Below are 20,694 nucleotides of genomic sequence, written 5' to 3'. Positions count from 1 at the left end.
CTACTGATCAGCAAGGAGAAAGTAAGGGGTATTAAAAAATCGTAACGTGAGAAAGCGTTATGAAGCAGTAAAAAATGGACGTTGCTTGAAATCAATAATAAAACTTGGCATCGCACAAGCCAAGATGTGTGCACTAAAATATAAGCAAGATAATATCGGCAATTTGAAAGATTACTGAAAGCAATGGAGGAATCCTATACCGAGTTCAACAGCACGTAGAGCAGCCAGGCCACCCCCATTCGTAGTAGTAACGAACATTATGCAGTCTCTCCTATAGCGATGAAGTTCATCAGCCTTCTCCTTCAGCTTCGATTACAGCGACTGTTAAAACGGCAAGAACGGCCGGAGATGGCTTGCTTGAAAACTCTGCGGTCCTTTATACGCGATGCCTCACGACTTCTAGTGTACCACAGAACTGGAAGAATGCGAACACTAAATTGAATTTCGTTAGGTCTCCATTCTGGTGTATCAAAGATTTTGGGTTCATTAGTCTTGCTTTCAGCATCGTAGAAAACATTCCCCAGTTTCAAATATATAACGGGCACCACTTCACTCAAGCAAGAGAACAGGCTGCCTTCAGGAACAGACATTCCCAAATGGATCACAGCCATATCCGCAATCAGGTAATCGAGAAATCTGCAGACCACGATGAACGGATGAAGGATTTGGAGATGATGAAAACGAATACTCCACAAAAGGAGCAGAAAGTTACTTATCAAGAAGGGGGGCAAGGCAAAGAAAGGCAATCGCTCCAATGATGTGCACTGCATGCTTCGAAGTATTATTCGAACCTATTAAACTGGGAAGGCTTAAAATGGAGGATCAACGGCGAATATCTCAGCAATGTATGGTTTGCAGATGGCATCGCCCTGTTCAGTAACACTACGCATAAATTATGAGATGAAGCGGAAGTTCGAATCATTTAGCCCAAGACAGCGGTAATTGGAGATCGCAGAGAGAGAGACCTTCATCCTACAACGGACATAAACAAGCTGATCACGATTAGGCTAAGATTAAGTACACATCTTGCCGTCTCAAGAGCAAAAAAAGCCAAACCTTGTATACCAAAGCACCACAGCAATGTGCGCGACCAAACTGCGAAACCGCCCTAACCTGTAAGCGTTGTATGCTTAAGAGGTTCTCCGTTCCTGTACGGCGATTGCTTAGCCAACGGAAAATGCGAATAGTACGCGTACCCTTGCCGGCTACAGAATCATGACGCGCGTCTGAACAGGAGTCGGCGAATTGAATGATCTCCACGTGTGGCGCATTGAATGATCTCCACGTGTGGCGTCTTCGAGTGCGATTTTCGCAAGGCACCTTGAAGTCGGGTGCCACTAAGATTCGTTGTCCGTTCATGAGGCCGCCCGTTGCTGAAGTTCTCCAATACTTACTTTGGACACTTTGCTGTTCGAAGCATCCAACGACACTGACAACAGTATTGGGGAGTATTTAATCCTGTAATGCCCAAACACAGTTGTACATCACAGAAAATTCACAGAATTTTTCCACCTTTATTTTTCGCCATGGAGGGTACATTTGCACTAGACACACTATGTATGAGCGAAGATAATTAACAATCAACATAACAATTGAAATCTTAAGCTATTCAATAACTAGAATGGGCTCCAGCCTAATACTGTCGCTACTTGTTTTTCACTCGCGATAATTCGAACTTTGCCGCCTCAAACAGCGCAGTATAGAGAAAGTGCGTTAGGCATTACAGGGTTAAAAAGCTCCTTAACCACCTTGGTGGCTTGGTGAAAACACTATGCGGATAACAAACACTCTTGCGAATCTCTCAAAAATTTTGCACTGCTGTGCGGCGGGTGGAACTCGCAGACGTAGTGCGAGATCACCTTTTTCTCAAACGTGATTTTCAATAGAAACATTATTTTCACTGTTTTCGGGCTGCCTTATTTGGTCAAATAAAAGATACCCATACGCGGTCAGTAGCGGAACATCAACAAGGGTGCTTGAATTAAAGCCGTTTTTTTTTCTCCTGCTACTGTCTATATTTATCGAAGCAATTTAATAAAGAGGCTGAAGTAGGCGAAACAGTTCATTTTAAACTTCAGAGAAATTACGTACTTCCAGCAAACGCTCGTGCAGGAATGCAACACTGGGCACACCGATTACCAGTTTTGTAGTCCTTTTGTCTCGCTAATTTCTATTGCTATGGACACTCAACTAGCTTTCAACCAAGCGAAACTCCGACAGTCCACTCCAGGCTGGTTGCCTCGGCAGACTTCGCTGCACCAGCTTGACGAGCCTATAGTAACCACACTCACATTGCGCGTTTTACAATAGATCACAACAGCCCCGCCATCTTTCGTCTACGAACGCAGTTGGTAGTAAGAGATGCGAAGAATGCCACACGTTTATTAGTTTGCGCCGTCAGTATCATGCAAACGATGCCTATTGGTGCTTCGGCAGCGGCAGCGTGGAAACTTGCTATACATTGCTCCCTTCCTTTTTCCGCTCCCGCCCTTCGTAACGGCGATGCGCAGCTGATGCTACTGCGCGCAGCGGGCAACTTGGAACACTTAAACGTGCTCAGGTAAACCGGGCCTGCCCTTATGCGCTAATACTTCATACTTGATGAATAATTTTCCACGCTGAATCCAGCGCCAGAACACACAACAAAAGCCTGGGGTTAATTAGAGCAGGTTAACCTTATGTTAGGCTACGTCATGTTAGGTGGACGTACGTCCACGGACGTACGGACGTACAGCGGACGTACAGAACGGACGTACAGCGAACGACAAGGACGGTAGAAGTGCGTTCATAGGCAGAAGAAGGCGGGGCAGTCGCGTTATGCTTAGACACACTTTTCTGAAATTTCGTCTAGTTTTCCGTTCCACCAGCTATCCATCCCAACTACGGCGTTCAACGAACATTCTACTGCTTGTCTTTCCTATACCTTTACCAATTGGACAGCTAGGTAAGCCCCGGTCCTATACGTGCTGTATTTCGATGATCTCTCCTCCCACGGCCCCACCTCCAGCTCTCCTTAGACTAACCAGGAACTGCCCCTGGCAACACTAAATTAGTTCAGCTCACGGCACTTGACATGACAGTCATCGTGCATGTCACCGGCATTACACGTCGTCATTGTCGTCTTCTGGCCTCATGGCCAGCGCTGTTTCCTGTGTCTGTGTGTGTGTGCGTGTGTGCGTATGCGTGTTCGTATGCGTGTGTGCGCGTATGCGTGTGCGCGTGTGTGTGCGCGCACGAAACAACGCGTTGTCCATATTTGTGGGCAATGGTGCCGATGGCCACTTCATCGTGAACATAAACGTGGCCGCTTTTACACAGATTCCAGAGCTGACGTTTGAGCAGGACCACTCGAGGCTGGGTCAGCGGCTGTGCAGCGGACCACATACCAACTTGTTCCTGGTCGAGGGACAGCCGTTCGAACTCCGTGGTGGAGACATGCTCGCCATAATCGCCACTTCCAGTGAGCACGCTGCTCCGCAACTGTAAAAAAGAAAGATTTGAGAGAGCTGGCAATTTCTTCCGGCACAAAACATATGGAGCGCCAACGGTAACGTAGGCCAAACGGAGACCAGACCGCAGGAGAGCATACACGCCGTGGAAAGCACGCTAGGCGAGATGGGACTCAACTGTTCGGCGGCAAAGTCGGAGCTTTTGGTCCTAAAACATCGGCTCAGGGGTCGAAGACCCAAGGGCTACGTCCCCGGGGAGGAACCCAAGATTATCTTACACTGTCACGACGGATCCGCTATCAAGCAGGTGGAAAAGATTAAAGTTTTAGGCTTCCACATAGCCGCGGGAGGCACCAACTTGAATGCCATTCAACACATTTCAAACAAGACGGACCAAGCCATCAGGTTACTAAAGAGGATCAGCAACAGACACAGAGGCCTGGGTGAGGACAGCGCTCTAAGGCTAGTGCACGCCTTCGCTCGCTGTCCCTTCACCTACGTGGCAGGTCTATTTAAATGGCCGCAGGCCGAGCTGAACAACCTAAACACTTTGATTAGAAAGTTAGTGAAGGCTACCCTAGGTATACCCATCAGCACCTCGAACGTGAAGCTCATGAACCTAGGCGCGCACAATACGACAGAAGAGATGGCGGAAGCGCAACAGATGGCGCAGCAGGAAACACTGACGAAAACGCGATCGGGCAGGCTTATACTCAAAGCGATAGGGACAGACCCAAATAGATCGAGGAAACCGAAGGAATCCGAGGTAGAATTGAGCACGAAACTTAGAGACGCGATCAGAGCCACCCTCCTCCCGAGAAATATGCACCCGGAACACCATGTTAGCAGAAGAAAAGCGAGAGCGAAAGCTTTGTTGAAAGAAATTGAACAGCTAGGACAACAGGCGGCCCTTGTAGACGCTGCCTGGGTCAAAGGCAAAGAGGCCTACACCGCCGTGGTGCACATGTCGACAGCCGGGACGAGGTACGGGACGCCGTCACCATCTTCACTAAGCATTCCACGGTGGCGGAGCAAGCCGCGATTGCTCTAGCCATCAGGAACCGTAAATGGTCTTTCATCTATAGCGATCCCAAAGCAGCAATTAAGAGCTTCGACAAGGGCTATGTAGCTGGGACTGCGGCTAAAATTATCGACAAGGTCGAAGCTATCGAAACTGAAATCCGATGGTTTCCTGCACATATGGGGCAAGTGGACGAGACTCGGCCAGACCTCAACGAGGTGACGAACGACCTGGCACGAGGACTTGCTTGCCGTACCGGTCAGAACCGAACCGACGCCCACTACCATTCCGGGGAGCATAAAGACCACTTACTTACAACGACATCACTAAATATTACTACTTGGGGCGCAGCCAATTCCCTCTGCCACACTTAAAATTGAACAGGGCTCAGGCAGTGACGCTACGTTTACTGCAAACCGGGACGTACCCCACTCCGTATTTCATAAATAAAATTCACCCCGAAAGAGAAATTAGGAAAGAATGTAACGTGTGCGATGGCATCATTGACATCAGACACATGCTGGCGGGCTGTCCCGCGACTCTCGCCGACCCCGAAGAAAAATGGCTTTACCGGCACAAGTTGATGGCAAGCTCTTCATATAAAGATCAGCTACGGGCTGTCCAGAGGGTCCACGATGACGCCATAAGGCTCGGCCTGGCGGTGCCGACGTGGACGCGGCCCGCCTTGGTCTGAAAAGACCGGGCTTCAGGACACTAATAAAGTTTTGTGAATGAATGAATGAAGTAAACGCTTGTCACATGTTTTACTAGATTTTAGAGAATTTGCATACTGTTCGATATGCAGTCAAGGCTACGGAGCGCGAGAAGACGAAATTTGGCTACCCCAGTTCCTAGCGCCGACCACTGCATCTGATCTACAGCACACTTCATATAAGCTAGGCAACTGGGTGCATTGTCTAAATCTTAAAGCAACAAAGTTCTCGCGCGAGAGCACGTGCGCGTTAAGTAACAGATGAGCATTGCAAATCAAGTGCTCCTCTCCCCCCGCGGCCCTCTCCCGTATCCGACGCACTTCTCTGTCTGACTAACGTCTGTGGTGACACAGGCTAATACGCGAGCTCTGCCCCGTCCTCGACCTCCGGTGCTGGCGTGCTGCGATATTAACCTCCAGTGAGCTACGCAACGACTGACGCCCCACCGCGCAAACCGGGAGCATAGTGTAGGAATAAAACCTGAGAAACCTGAGAAAAAATGGCCAGGCTTAGCTTGGTTAAGCCAAGAATGCGTTGCATATTGCGCGAGTTGGGGCCCAGCTTTTCCTCCGGCTGTCGTGACGTCACGTCACGTGGTTGCGCTAATGTCAATGGTGGCTGCCCGGCCGCGCCCAAGGGCTGAACTGAGTGATTGCAATATGCAACGCATAAAAATAGAAGCAACCTAATAACAAACATAGCAAACTTAAAAGAGAATAGACCCACATATGAGACGCGTAGCAATGAACAATGGCTCATACCCTCAATGGTGGCTGCCCGGCCGCGCCCAAGGGCTGAACTGATTGATTGCAATATGCAACGCATAAAAACGTCAGCCCAGCTCATCAGAACGTCAGTGTACATTAGAACCACGCTCATTAGCTCAGATGCGACTCACACATCACTACGCCTGCAAATGGACGTATACTATCACTAAGTTACATAAGCGAATGTCTCATAAGCGAATATAGGCAAATTACTTATCCCGAAAAAAACATAAGCCCACTGGTACCCCAATGCCCTCATGTTCACTCACTCCAATGAAAAGCTCAAAGTACAAGCATACATCGCTCGCAGTGGAAATGCACGTATGTTGAAATTAACTAACCGGACTGTTGTTAAACTAATTTGCTCAAACTTGTTATCGCCAAAAAAATATATATGAGGCTATAACATGAAAACTTCAGTGCCTGTTGATTCACTTCTTTGGAAAGCTCAGATTCCACTCATACATCACCGCTCTAGCAAGTGGAAGTATACTGTCACTAAATTACATGTCTCATAAGCGAATATGTGCAAATTACTTTTCGCAGAAAAAACATAATCCCACCAATACGATGAATAAACGAATTTGCGCAAATTAGTTTCCCCGTTAGAAGAAGAACACGTATATGTCTCCACACTTTTCATCTACATAGGTGTGGAGACATATATATTGTATTTTGTATGTACCATGTGTTCCGTACGTCATAGTGTTCCTGTGGAAACGCTGCGTGATAAGTCATGGTGCTTGTGTGAAAAGACTATTTGATATGTAACCTTGAACCTTGTACGATGTGTGACGGAACCACTCAAGAGATGAGGAGTAGCCGGCGCCTTAAACTGTGCGCCAATATCTCCTTATATCATATCAATAAAAAAAAACGCGTAAGTCCTTTAGAATATTTGCGCCACTGTCTTCTATCGCTTTTCCTAACAGCTCAGATTCAACGCATAGATCAATCCCACCCAAAAGTCACTTTCTGAAAAAATCATTTACTCGACTAACAAACGAATTTCCGCCAATAATTTGCCACGTAAAAAGGAGAAGCCTCTAGCCCTTTAGAATATTACCGCACCCTCTTTATCACTTTCGCTAACAGCCCCGAATCAACGCATAGATCATTATCACCCTCAAGTCCCCTTTTTCAGACAAGTATTTAAGCGATGAATAAACGAATTTGCGCGAATTAGTTTCCCCGTTAGAAGCCGAAGGCGTTAGCCCTTTAGAATATTAGCGCCACTGTGTTCTATCGCTTTTCCTAACAGCTCAGATTCAACACAGATCAATCCCACCTGAAAGTCACTTTCTGAAACAATTATTTACTCGACTAACAAATGAATTTCCACAAATAATTTGCCTCGTAAAAAGGAGAAGCCTCTAGCCCTTCAGAATATTACCGCACCCTCTTTATCACTTTCGCTAACAGCCCCGAATCAACGCATAGATCATTCTCACCCTCAAGTCCCCTTTTTCAGACAAGTATTTAAGCGATGAATAAACGAATTAGAGCAAATTAGTTTCCCCGTTAGAAGAAGAACGCGTTTGCCCTTTAGAATATTAGCGCCACTGTGTTCTATCGCTTCTCCTAACAGCTCAGATTCAACGCATAGATCAATCCCACCCGAAAGTCACTTTCTTAGAAAATTATATACTCTACTAACAAACGAATTTCCACCAATAATTTGCCACGTAAAAAGGAGAAGCCTCTAGCCCTTTAGAATATTACCGAACCCTCTTTATCACTTTCGCTAACTGCACCGAATCAACGCATAGATCATTCTCACCCTCAAGTCCCCTTTTTAAGACAAGTATTTAAGCGATGAATAAACGAATTTGCGCAGATTAGTTTCCCCGTTAGAAGCAGAACGCGTTAGCCCTTTAGAATATTAGCGCCACTGTGTTCTATCGCTTTTCCTAACAGCTCAGATTCAACGCATAGATCACTCCCACCGGAAAGTCCCTTTCTGAGACAATTATTTACTCGACTAACAAACGAATTTCCACCAATAATTTGCCACGTAAAAAGGAGAAGCCTCTAGCCCTTTAGAATATTACCGCACCCTCTTTATCACTTTCGCTAACAGCCCCGAATCAACGCATAGATCATTCTCACCCTCAAGTCCCCTTTTTCAGACAAGTATTTAAGCAATTAATAAACGAATTAGCGCAAATTAGTTTCCCCGTTAGAAGCAGAACGCGTTAGCCCTTTAGAATATTAGCGCCAATGTGTTTTATCGCTATTCCTAACAGCTCAGCTTCAACGCATAGATCATTCCTAACAGCTCAGATTCACCGCATAGATCAATCCCACCTGAAAGTCACTTTCCGAAAAAATTATTTACTCGACTAACAAACGAATTTCCACAAATAATTTGCCACGTAAAAAGGAGAAGCCTCTAGCCCTTTAGAATATTAACGCCACCTCTTTATCACTTTCGCTAACAGCACCGAATTAACGCGTAGATCATTCTCACCCTCAAGTCCACTTTTTCAGACAATTATGTAAGCGATGAATAAACGAATTAGCGCAAATTAGTTTCCCCGTTAGAAGCAGAACGCGTTAGCCCTTTAGAATTTTAATGCCACTGTGTTCTATCACTTTTCCTAAAAGCTCAGATTCAACGCATAGATCAATCCCACCCGAAAGTCACTTTCTGAGAAAATTATTTACTCGACTAACAAACCAATTTCCACAAATAATTTGCCACGTAAATAGGAGAAGCCTCTAGCCCTTTAGAATATTAACGCCACCTCTTTCTCACTTGCGCTAACAGCACCGAGTCAACGTATCGATCATTCTCACCCTGAAGTCCCCTTCTTCAGACAATTATTTAAGCGATGAATAAACGAATTTGCGCAAATTAGTTTCCCCGTTAGAAGCAGAACGCGTTAGCCCTTTAGAATATTAGCGCCAATGTGTTTTATCGCTATTCCTAACAGCTCAGCTTCAACGCATAGATCATTCCTAACAGCTGAGATTCAACGCATAGATCAATCCCACCTGAAAGTCACTTTTAAAAAAAATTATTTACTCGACTAACAAATGAATTTGCACAAATAATTTGTCACGTAAAAAGGAGAAGCCCCTAGCCCATTAGAATATTAACGCCACCTCTTTATCACTTTCGCTAACAGCACCGAGTCAACGTATCGATCATTCTCACCCTGAAGTTCCCTTTTTCAGAGAATTATTTAGGCGATGAATAAACAAATTTGCGCAAATTTGTTTCCCCGTTAGAAGCAGAACGCGTTAGCCCTTTGGAATCTTAGCGCCACTGTGTTCTATCGCTTTTCCTAACAGCTCAGATTCAACGCATAGATCAATCCCACCCGAAAGTCACTTTCTGAAAAAATTATTTACTCGAATAACAAACGAATTTCCACAAATATTTTGCCTCGTAAAAAGGAGAAGCCTCTAGCCCTTTAGAATATTACCGCCACGTCTTTATCACTTTCGCTAACAGCACCGAATCAACGCGTAGATCATTCCCACAATCAAATCCCTTTTTCAGACAAATATTTAGGCGATGAATAAACGAATTAGCGCAAATTAGTTTCCTCGTCAGAAGCAGAACGCATTAGCCCTTTAGAATATTAGCGCCACTGTGTTCTATCGCTTTTCCTAACAGCTCAGATTCAACGCATAGATCAATCCCACCGGAAAGTCACTTTCTGAGACAATTATTTACTCGACTAACAAACGAATTTGCACAACTAATTTGCCACGTAAAAAGGAGAAGCCTCTAGCCCTTCAGAATATTAACGCCATCTCTTTATCACTTTCGCTAACTGCACCGAATCAACGTATCGCTCATTCTCACCCTCAAGGCCCCTTTTTCAGACAATAATCAAGCGATGAATAAACGAATTTGCGCAAATTAGTTTCCCCGTTAGAAGCAGAAAGCGTTAGCCCTTTAGAATACTTAGCCCCGTTAGCCCTTTAGAAACGTTAGCCTACACTACATTAGAACCTCAGCGCCTGTTCCTTCGCATAACCGAAAAGCTCACATTGGACTCCAATATCATTTCGCCTGGTAAATGGACGTTTACTTTCACTCAATTACATTTCTGATAAGCGAACTTGTTCATATTATCGCGGAAAAAACATAAGCACTATGGTCCCTCAGTGCCCTCCTGTTTACTCACTCCAATGAAAAGCTGAAATTCCACGCATACATCGCTCCTACTGGAAATGCACGGATACTGCCACTACCTTAGAGGACTGAGAATTGAATCTGCTCACATTAGTTATCTCTAAAGAAAACATAAGCTTATAGTGCATTAGAATCTCAATGCGTATTCACTCATAACCCTGAAAAGCTCAAGTTCGGCTCTTACATAAGTGGCCCTGCAAATGGATGTATACTGACACTAGCTTATCTGCCTGATAAGCGAATATGTGCAACTTACTTATCGCCGAAAAAAACATAAGCCCACTAGTTTCTGAGTGCACTCATCTTCGCTCACTGCAATGAAAAGCTTAAATTCTACGCATACATCGCTCCCACTGGAAATTCACGCATACCGACATTAACTTACAGGACTCATAAACGAATTTTCTCAAATAAGTTATCGCTAAAAAACATAAGCCTAGAGTACCTTACAATTTCAGTGCATGTTCAGTCACTTCTCTGAAAAGGTGATTCTAGTCATACCTCACTACCCTCGCAAATGGAAGTATACTGACACAAAGTTACATGTCTGATAAGCGAATATGTGCAAATTACTTATCGCGGAATAGAAGCGTAAGCCAACTGGTGTCCCAGTGCACTCTTGTTCACTCGCTCTAATGAAAAGCTCGAATTTCACGCCTTCATCGTTCCAACTGGAATTTCACGTACGCTGACAGTGACTGACAGAACTGATAAATGAATTTCCACACATCAATTATCGCTAAAATAACATGGTCTAGAGTACATTAGAACCTCAATTCCTGTTCACTCAATTGTCTGAAAACATCAGATTCGACTCGTACATCACTGCCCCTGCAAACGGATGTGTACTGACACTAAGTTACATGTCTGATAAGCGAATATGTGCGAATTACTTATCGCGGAATAAAACATAAGCCCACTCGTTCCTGAGTGCATCCACCTTCACTCACGGCAATGAAATGCTCAAATTCCGCGCATACATAGCTCCCACTGGAAATGCACATATACCGACACTAACTTGCTGGACTGATAAATGAATTTGCGCAAATTTGTTTACTCTAAATATACATAAGCCTATAGTACATTACTACCTCACGACGTGTTCACTAACTCCACTGAAAAGCTCAGATTAGACTCATACATCAGTTCCTTTGTGAAACGGACGTAGAATGTCTACGTTACGTGTCTGATAAGCGAATATATGGAAATTATCGCGGAAAAACATAAGCACCATAGTCACTGAGTTCACTCTTGTTCATTCACTACAATGAAAAGCTCAAATTCCCCACATACATCGCTCGCACAGTAAATGCACGCATACTGGCACTGACATACAGGACTCAAAAGAATTTCCTAGAATTAGTTATCCCTAAAAAAACACAAGCATAAGTACATTAGAACCTCGATGTGTGTTCACTCATTCCTCTGAAAAGCTCATATTCGACTCGAGCATCACTGTCCCTGCAAATGAAAGTTCACTGACACTAAGTTAAATGTCTGATAAGCTAATACGTGCAATCATCGCGGAAGAATACACAAGCCGACTAGTGCCCTGTGCGCTCATGTTCACTCACTCCAATTAAAAGCTCTAATTCTACGCATACATCGCTCCAACTGCAAGTGAACGCGTACTAAGGCTAACTTAGAGGTCTGATAAATGAATTCGCTCAGATTTGTTATCGCTAAAGAAACAAGTTTATAGCACATAATATCAGTGCACTCGTGTTCACTGATTTATCTAAAAAGCTCAAATTCGCGGCATACACATCTCACACGGCCCATGCATATGCAATGGCAGTTCACTCACATTGCTAATAAACGAATCTGCGCTAATTACTTGTCGCGTGGAAAAAAAGCAGCCTGTAGCTAAAACGCCGCCAGTTGGCATATCTTAAAATGAGTCGCTAAACATATACAAAGGCGCTATATTTACTGACAAGCTTGATAAAATGGCAAGGGTAGTAACAGGTTCATTGTAAAGAAAATGAAAATGAAGCTTTATTTTTCGCAGATACCCAGTCGTGAAATGGCTTGGTATACAAGCATGTATGGGCATCGTGCATGGGTATCTAGAGCAAATCAGTGCGTTGATATTGTTATTTTTTCGTGCTAAACTTGGTATTGGCAGGTGAACCGCCCCGCATAACATGGCAGTCTGCAAAGCTGTTGGTCCTACAGCGATGGCGGCTTCAATTTATGCACCTGAATGAATGCAGCCACAGGAGTTTCTCTAAGTATTTACCCTTGCTGGAAGCATCATGCACAAAGGGTTGTCTTTTGACTAAGACATGGCGTCGCACTGACACATTTCCCTAGATGACCACACATGTCGAAATAAGCCTTCCCTATAAAGATTCCTTACGGATTTATGAGCGCTGATTCGACATGTCACGAAAGCGAGACAACAGGCTAGAAAAACACCGATGCCCCGAATTCAGAAGTACTTTCTTGATTTAAAATCCATAACGTCCCGCTGACGTGTAACCACGCTAAGGTGTCCTAGGAAGTGAAAAAAATGAAACTGACAATTTTTTTCCCCGAAGAATTAACCTATTGCCACCGAAATAACGAGAACAAGACAGCTGAAAGAATACATTAATGAAACGTTTGAAGTACGCTGTTCAGTTCTTATTCTTCGTGTGTATTTAAGAACCTCTGCATTTGATGTTGCCCTACGAGACAGACCCACCTGTGCTTCACCGGTGACGGGTCCGACGAGGCTTCCCGTGAGCTGCGTGACGTCCTTCGCCGAAGAAGTGTCCCGTCTGGGCACCCAGGCTGTGGCCGACGTGGCGGACGCGCTCCGGCTTCACCGCGCAGGTGAAGCCATCTTCTCTCGCGCTTCCTTCTGGCCACGTTGCGCCCTCTAGCGAGGCCTGCGAGAAATCCGCGCATGGCGCCAATTCCGTCTGACATTACGTCACCGCTTGCGACTAATGACAACGCCGGAAACGACCGGCCGCAATCCTTGCTGGACCCCTTCAACCGATCACCTCACCAACCGAACCATTCTTTCGTGTTGCCTTGGACCTTCTCGATCCTTTTGCTGAATCGGCATCCGGCAACAAGTGGGTCGCCGTGGCCACTGTTCATGCGTCCGGATGGGCGATCACTCGAGCGCTCGTTACCACATCTACTACTAGCCTTGTTGACGTTCTCCTGCTCCACGTAATATTGCACCGTGGGGCCCCACGCCATTTGCTCTTGGATCGCGGGCACCTTTTTGCCCAGAGTCATCGATGACATATTGTGTTCCTGCTCAACGCAGCCTAATATGGCCTTCCTGTCACCCTCGAACGGTATTACAGGGCGCTTAAGTCGCACCTTCACAGACATGCTATATGCCTGGTTCGTCAGGCCGTCGTGATTGGGAACTTGCGCTACCCTATCTGACAATTACCTACAACTCATCACGACACCACCAAATATTCGCCATTCTGCATGCTTTTTGGCCGTGAACCCACGTTGCCAATGGACAACATAAGTCCTACTGCTACAGGATGCTAATTGAGGATGACGCAACGAGCTATGGAAAGAAGAATGATGTTTCGTAAGCCTCCAGGTTTCTGCCCCGTACGTGAGTACTGGTAAGACATAGCTGTTATACACTTTTCTCTTGAAGGATAATGGCAACCTGCTGTTCATGATCTGAGAAGGGCTGCCAAACGCACCCCAGCCCATTCTCATACTTCTGGTTATTTCCGTCTCATGATCCGGATCCACCGTCACTACCTGCCCTAAGTAGATATTGACACGTGTACTTATCTTTATCGGGCAACCACGTTTCGCCGCTTAACAACTGTAATCGTACACGTGTCAATATATTCCCTTACCACTTCCAGTGCCTCGCTACCTATTGTAAATTGCTGTCCTCTTCCGAGACTGTTAAACATTACTTTAGTTTTCTGTATAATAATTTTTAGACCACCTCTTCTGTTTTGCCTCTCCAGGTCAGTGAGCATGCATTGCAATTGGTCCCCTCAGTTATTATATTTAAGCAAGGCAATATCATCAGCGAATCGCCATCAGCCGTCATATATCTTCTCTAAAAAGGTGTAAATGGATTAACGTGTCGCGACCTCTACCAATGGGCATCGACTCATTCTGAATTAAGCGAAGAATACACTAATTTACATAAATTGCCTTTCGCGGTAAGTAACAAAATATAGGCAATTAGGATGGCTCCACAGTCCAGTTCACACTTCCCTAAAACGCTACAACTGGACGCACATATGGATACCCCTGCAGATAAATATCTTGTGAGAGTTATTAAGGCGAAGAATACACGAAATAAGGAGAACTTTTTGTCAACCAAATGCTAAAGACAATATCCCATAAGAATTAGAAAGTCGATACAGGCGTGTTATATCTTCTCTAAAATGCTGTAAATGGATTAACGCATACTATATCTACCACCGCACATATACTGATTCTCATTTGACCGAAGACTACACTAATATACATGAATTGCTTTTACGATACAAAAATTTTAAGCTATTAGAATGGCTTCACAGTCTTGTTCTCACTTTCTTAAAGAGCTACCACTAGACGCACATATCGCTACCCCTGCAAATAAAAATACCGTGGCACTCACTTAACCGAAGAATACACGAAATTACGTGAACTGTTTGTCGAACAAGAACTAAACACAATAGTCCTGTTATATCTTTTCTAAAAAGCAGTAAATGGATTAACATATAGCTACACCGCGAGTCTAGCAGTGCTATTGGAGGAATTAGAGGGCAGTAAATGGGATATAATAGGGCTCAGTGAAGTAAGGAGGCCAAAAGAAGCATATACAGTGCTAAAAAGCGGGCACGTCCTGTGCTACCGGGGCTTAGCGGAGAGACAAGAACTAGGAGTCGGATTCCTGATTAATAAGAACATAGCTGGTAACATGCAGGAATTCTATAGCATTAACGAGAGGGTGGCAGGTCTTGTTGTGAAACTTAATAAGAGGTACAAAATGAAGGTTGTACAGGTCTACGCCCCCACATCCAGTCATGATGACCAGGAAGTCGAAAGCTTCTATGAAGACGTGGAATCGGCGATGGGTAAAGTCAAAACAATATACAGTATACTGATGGGCGACTTCAATGCCAAGGTGGGCAAGAAGCAGGCTGGAGACAAGGCAGAGGGGGAATATAGCATAGGCACTAGGAATAGCAGGGGAGAGTTATTAGTAGAGTTTGCGGAACAGAATAATATGCGGATAATGAATACCTTCTTCCGCAAACGAGATAGCCGAAAGTGGACGTGGAGGCGCCCGAATGGCGAGACTAGAAATGAAATAGACTTCATACTCTGCGCTAACCCTGGCATCATACAAGATGTGGACATGCTCAGCAAGGTGCGCTGCAGTGACCATAGGATGGTAAGAACTCGAATTAGCCTAGACCTGAGGAGGGAACGGAAGGAACTGGTGCATAAGAAGCCGATCAATGAGTTAGCGCTAAGAGGGAAAAGAGAGGAATTCCAGATCAAGCTACAGAACAGGTATTCGGCTTTAACTCAGGAAGAGGACCTTAGTGTTGAAGCAATGAACGACAATCTTGTGGACATCATTAAGGAGTGTGCAATAGAAGTCGGTGGTAACTCCGTTAGACAGGATACCAATAAGCTATCGCAGGAGACGAAAGATCTGATTAAGAAACGCCAATGTATGAAAGCCTCTAACCCTACAGCTAGAATAGAACTGGCAGAACTTTCGAAGTTAATCAACAATCGTAAGACAGCTGACATAAGGAAGTATAGTATGGATAGAACTGAAGATGCTTTCAGGAACGGAGGAAGCCTAAAAGCAGTGAAGAAGAAACTAGGAACTGGCAAGAATCAGATGTATGGGTAAAGCGACAAAGCCGGCAATATCACTACTAATATGGATGAGATAGTTCAAGTGGCTGAGGAGTTCTATAGAGTTTTATACAGTACCAGTGGCACCCACGACGATAATGGAAAAGAGAATAGTCTAGAGGAATTCGAAATCCCACAGGTAACACCGGAAGAAGTAAAGAAAGCCTTGGGAGCTATGCAAAGGGGGAAGGCAGCTGGGGAGGATCAGGTAACAGCAGATTTGTTGAAGGATGGTGGGCAGATTGTTCTAGAGAAACTGGCCACCCAGTATACGCAATGCCTCAGGACTTCGAGCGTACCGGAATCTTGGAAAAACGCTAACATAATCCTAATCCAGATAAAAGGGGACACCAAAGACTTGAAAAATTATAGACCGATCAGTTTACTGTCCGTTGCCTAGAAAGTATTTACTTAGGTAATTGCAAATAGAATCAGGAACACCTTAGACTTCCGTCAACCAAAGGACCAGGCAGGATTCCGTAAAGGCTAATCAACAATAGACCATATTCACACTATCAATCAGGTGATAGAAAAATGTGCGGAATATAACCAACCTTTATATATAGCTTTCATTGATTACGAGAAAGTGTTTGATACAGTCGAAACCTCAGCAGTCATGGAGGCATTGCGGAGTCAGGGTGTAGACGAGCCGTATGTAAAAATACTGAAAGATATCTATAGGGGGTCCACAGCCACCGTAGTCCTCCATAAAGAAAGCAACAAAATCCCAATAAAGAAAGGCGACAGGCAGGGAGATACGATCTCTCCAATGCTATTCAGAGCGTGCTTACAGGAGGTATTCTTGGGACCTGGATTGGGAAGAATTGGGGATAGGAGTTAATGGAGAATTCCTTAGTAACTTGAGATTCGCTGATATTACCTTGCTTAGTAACACAGGCGACCAATTACAAGGCATGCTCATTGACCTGGAGAGGCAAAGCAGAAGGGTGGGTCTAAAAATTATTCTGCAGAAAACTAAAGTAATGTTTAACAGTTTCGGAAGAGAACAGCAGTTTATGATAGGTAGCGAGGCACTGGAAGTGGTAAGGGAATACATCTACTTAGGGCAGGTAGTGACTGCGGATCCGGATCATGAGACTGAAATAATCAGAAGAATTAGAATGGGCTGGGGTGCGTTTGGCAGGCATTCTCAGATCATGAACAGCAGGTTGCCATTATCCCTCAAGAGAAAAGTGTTTAACAGCTGTGTCTTACCGGTACTCACGTACGGGGCAGAAACCTGGAGGCTTACGGAAAGGGTTCTACTTAAATTGAGGGCGACGCAACGAGCTATGGAAAGAAGGATAGGTGTAACTTAACGGATAAGAAAAGAGCAGATTGGGTGAGGGAACAAACGCGAGGTAATGAAATCTTAGTTGAAATCAAGAAAAAGAAATTGGCATGGGTGGGTCATATAATGAGGAGGGAAGATAACCGATGGTCATTGAGGGTTACGGACCGGATTCTAAGGGAAGGGAAGCTTAGCAGGGGGCGGCAGAAAGTTAGGTGGGTGGATGCGATTATGAAGTTTGCTGGGACGACATGGCCACATATTGTACAGGACCTGGGTAGTTGGAGAAGTATGGGAGAGGCCTTTGCCCTGCAGTGGGCTTAACCTGGCTGATGATGATGATGGCCTCCTCCAATTGGCATATACTGTCTCATTTAAGCGAATATTACACTAATTTACATATATTGCTTTTCGCGGGAAATAAAATATAGGCAATTAAAATAGCTGCATAGTCCTGTTCTCACTTCCCTAAGAAGCTACAACTGGACGCACATATCGTTACTCCTGCAGATAAATATATAGCGACATTCATTCAGGCGAAGAACACACGAAATTACGTGAATTGGTTGTTGACCAAGATCATAAGACAATGGCCCGTTAAAATGTCCACACAGCCCTTCTATATCTTTTCTAGAAAGCTGTAAATGGATTAACATATCGCTACGCCTGCTAGTAAATATATAGTGACGCTCATTTAGGCGAAGAATACACGAAAGAACAAGAACTTATCGACCAAAAACTAAATACAGTAGCCGAGTAGAATTTCCACACAACCCTGTTATACCTTCTCTAAAGAGCTCTAAATGAATTAACATATCGCTTTCTCTTCCAATGCACATATACTGACTCATTTGAGCGAAGAATACACTAGTATACATAGATTGATTTTCGCGAGAAAGCACACTAAAATATTACCCAATAAATGGCTGCAAAGTCCTGTTTTCACTTCCCTAACAAACTACATTATATGGCCCATCGCAATATCGACATAGTTCTGTTGTCTCGTCTAAAAAGCGGTGACAACACGCACCTAACCCTACTTCTTAAAATGGACATATACTGGCGCTCCTTTAGGAGAAGGCGCGGATTTACAAAAAAAAAAATACTTATCGCGGAAAGAACAAGCCTGTGCCTCGTTACAATGCGAGTGCAGCTATGCTGCGTCTTCCCTAAAATGCAGTGATTGGACGTACATACCGCTGCCCCTGCCAATGCACGTATTGTTACCTGCATTTACGTGAAGTATTCATGCGTTTGCGAAAATTCCTGGTCGCGAAAAAAAAAATCAAAAGCGAGCCCATAGCCTATTATAGTGTCCACACAGTCTTGTTCTAACTTCTCCAATAGCTGCAACCGAACGCACAAATCGGTAACTTTGCAAATGCGCTTACACGCCCTCATTTATCTATTTCGTTACCACGCCTATTCTAATTGATCACCGGAGATTTGTACTTTTGGTCGCAGATCTCGAAATGTTGGAGCCGTTTGTTATCAATTGAAGGCCACAAAGCAGTTAGTACATGCATGGTGCTTTCTGAATTAGTTTACATATCTTGCACTCGGGCAATGTGACTTTGACGGACCTCTTTACGAACTAAAGTTCGTATCTTGTAGCGAAAAGAAGTGTTTACGAAACGAGATGAGCACTTTTGCTTGCAACATCAGACAGACAATAGCAAAATGGTAGCCCAGGCGAACACAAGCCGCGATATTGGTTCTCTCAATATTCTCTGTTATGGCAGCGAAGGCGATGTATAACCGCAAATAAATGACTGAAATAAAGGTAACAAAGTAAGGACAGACGCTAATTTCGAAGATGGTAACTTACCCAACCATCCGCTTTTACAAAGAAATTGTGATAGAAAAAGAATTTCGCCTCCTGTGATTCTACACCGCCCAGCCAATCTTTTCTTCAGCAGCATACAAAGTCGGTTGAGCAGCTGGCCACCAGGTCCGGGCAAGCGGCAAGACACCAGGTCGCCAGAACTGCCATCCATTTGGTCCGCAAGGCACAGAGCAAGACACCGGTTTGTTAGAACACCTGGCCGCCATGACCACAAGGTGGGTAAAGTGTCACTATGACAAGTGGCCATCACGTCTGTAGTGCGGGTATGAACATACCTGGTCGCTATAACAGCTAGCCACAAGATCCGCAGGACATCTGGCCGCTAGAAGATCTTGCCACGGGGTGCGCCGAGCGGACAAAATGATACTTGGTCGCTAGAACAGCTGGCCACCAGGTCGTCAGGGTGGGCAAGTCACCAGGCCTATAGAACAGCTGGCCAAGAGGTCTGCAGTGTGGGGAGCAAGCCAACGGACTGCTATGAGAGCTGGCCACCAGGTCCGAGAGGCTGGCCACTGACCACTAGCCGCGAGGGCCACAGAACCAGAACGGCAGGGTGGGTAGCAAGACACCAGGCCGACTGAAGAACCAGCGACCAGGTCAATAGGGCCGGCAGCAAGATACAAGTACTTAACTGCTGGCCACGAGGACCGCAGTGTGGGGACTAAGACATCAAGCCGCTATAACCACCCACTCAGCCTAGTTGGGCTCAGATAGGTTCGTCATCTAAGAGAAGCACCTACCGCCAAAAACTCCGCAAAACAAGTTGGCCTGAAGGTTGGTGACGAAATCTGTTGCTTCTGCAAAGCAGCCTCGAATTACACACATTAATACGGAAAACGGGTGAACTTTCAAGGGAATGCTAATTGAAGTATATTGAAGTCACAATTTTAACGCATTTGAATGCGCAGAACTGTGTTTAGTTATATTAAAATTATCACATCACTACGGAGTCTGTGGGCTCAGCTTCCTGTCTGTTAACTGAATATGAATGTGTTCTCGCTTGAAACTGTGCGGGTTCAGTTATGCAATGGCCAATGACAAGCACGCGCAGCAGTATCACGGCGGAGTAGCTTGCATTACCACCGATCAGGAAGGAGCCTGGAAGACCTTAAGGTGCTTCCTCTTTGCAGCAGCTTCAAATTATTGGGCAAAATAATCAAAAGCCACTCCGGGAATATGAGAGACGCCTTAGTTGGAAGCTGCGGACAAATTTTCACCAGCCATTATATGGCAAGAACGCGAAGTATATCGAGAAGACAGATTTCACTGCTGGGATGCTGGACTCGGAAGCGTAGCCATTGGAGCAGCACACACGAATTATCCGTGGTAACCGAAGGTTCGGTGGAAAGGAGGCTCGAAAGCGCGCGCATACTGTGAACAACGGAGCCGCTTTCGCGCCAGATTGCAAATAACTTGTAATTGTAAGACAATGCACGTCCGCTATTTTATTCGTAACGTGTTCCCCATACGATCATCCACTGAATGAGTTCCAATATACGCATTTCGCATTTTTTCAGTAATAACATTAGTCAGGTAGCATAATTGTACTTCGGCTAGGTATAACCTTTTATTTATTTAGCGTCCTGTTGACACATGAATGCTAA

The 20,694-nt window shown here is 44.9% G+C and overlaps 1 protein-coding gene across 2 annotated transcripts in view; it reads right to left on the bottom strand.

Moving 5' to 3' along the window:
- Window positions 1-1,509: 1,509 nt before the first annotated feature.
- Window positions 1,510-20,694, bottom strand: part of LOC135906077 (uncharacterized) — a 48,389-nt gene continuing 29,204 nt past the window's right edge. Inside the window, exons 8-12 of one of the 2 annotated variants that reach the window (XM_070524811.1) lie at window positions 19,366-19,535; window positions 19,073-19,230; window positions 12,790-12,976; window positions 5,042-5,184; window positions 1,510-3,480 (exon numbers count right to left, since the gene is read on the bottom strand). The gene's annotated coding sequence lies outside the window, so the exon portion shown is untranslated. The remainder of the gene's footprint in view (window positions 3,481-5,041; window positions 5,185-12,789; window positions 12,977-19,072; window positions 19,231-19,365; window positions 19,536-20,694) is intronic. The other variant, XM_065437222.2, reaches the window with a different exon arrangement.

This window comes from Dermacentor albipictus, chromosome 9 (assembly GCF_038994185.2).
Source record: "Dermacentor albipictus isolate Rhodes 1998 colony chromosome 9, USDA_Dalb.pri_finalv2, whole genome shotgun sequence".
Classification (NCBI taxonomy): Eukaryota; Metazoa; Arthropoda; class Arachnida; order Ixodida; family Ixodidae; genus Dermacentor; species Dermacentor albipictus.
The sequence above is the reverse complement of the archived record's forward strand: the minus strand, read 5'-3'. Positions and strand labels throughout refer to the sequence as shown.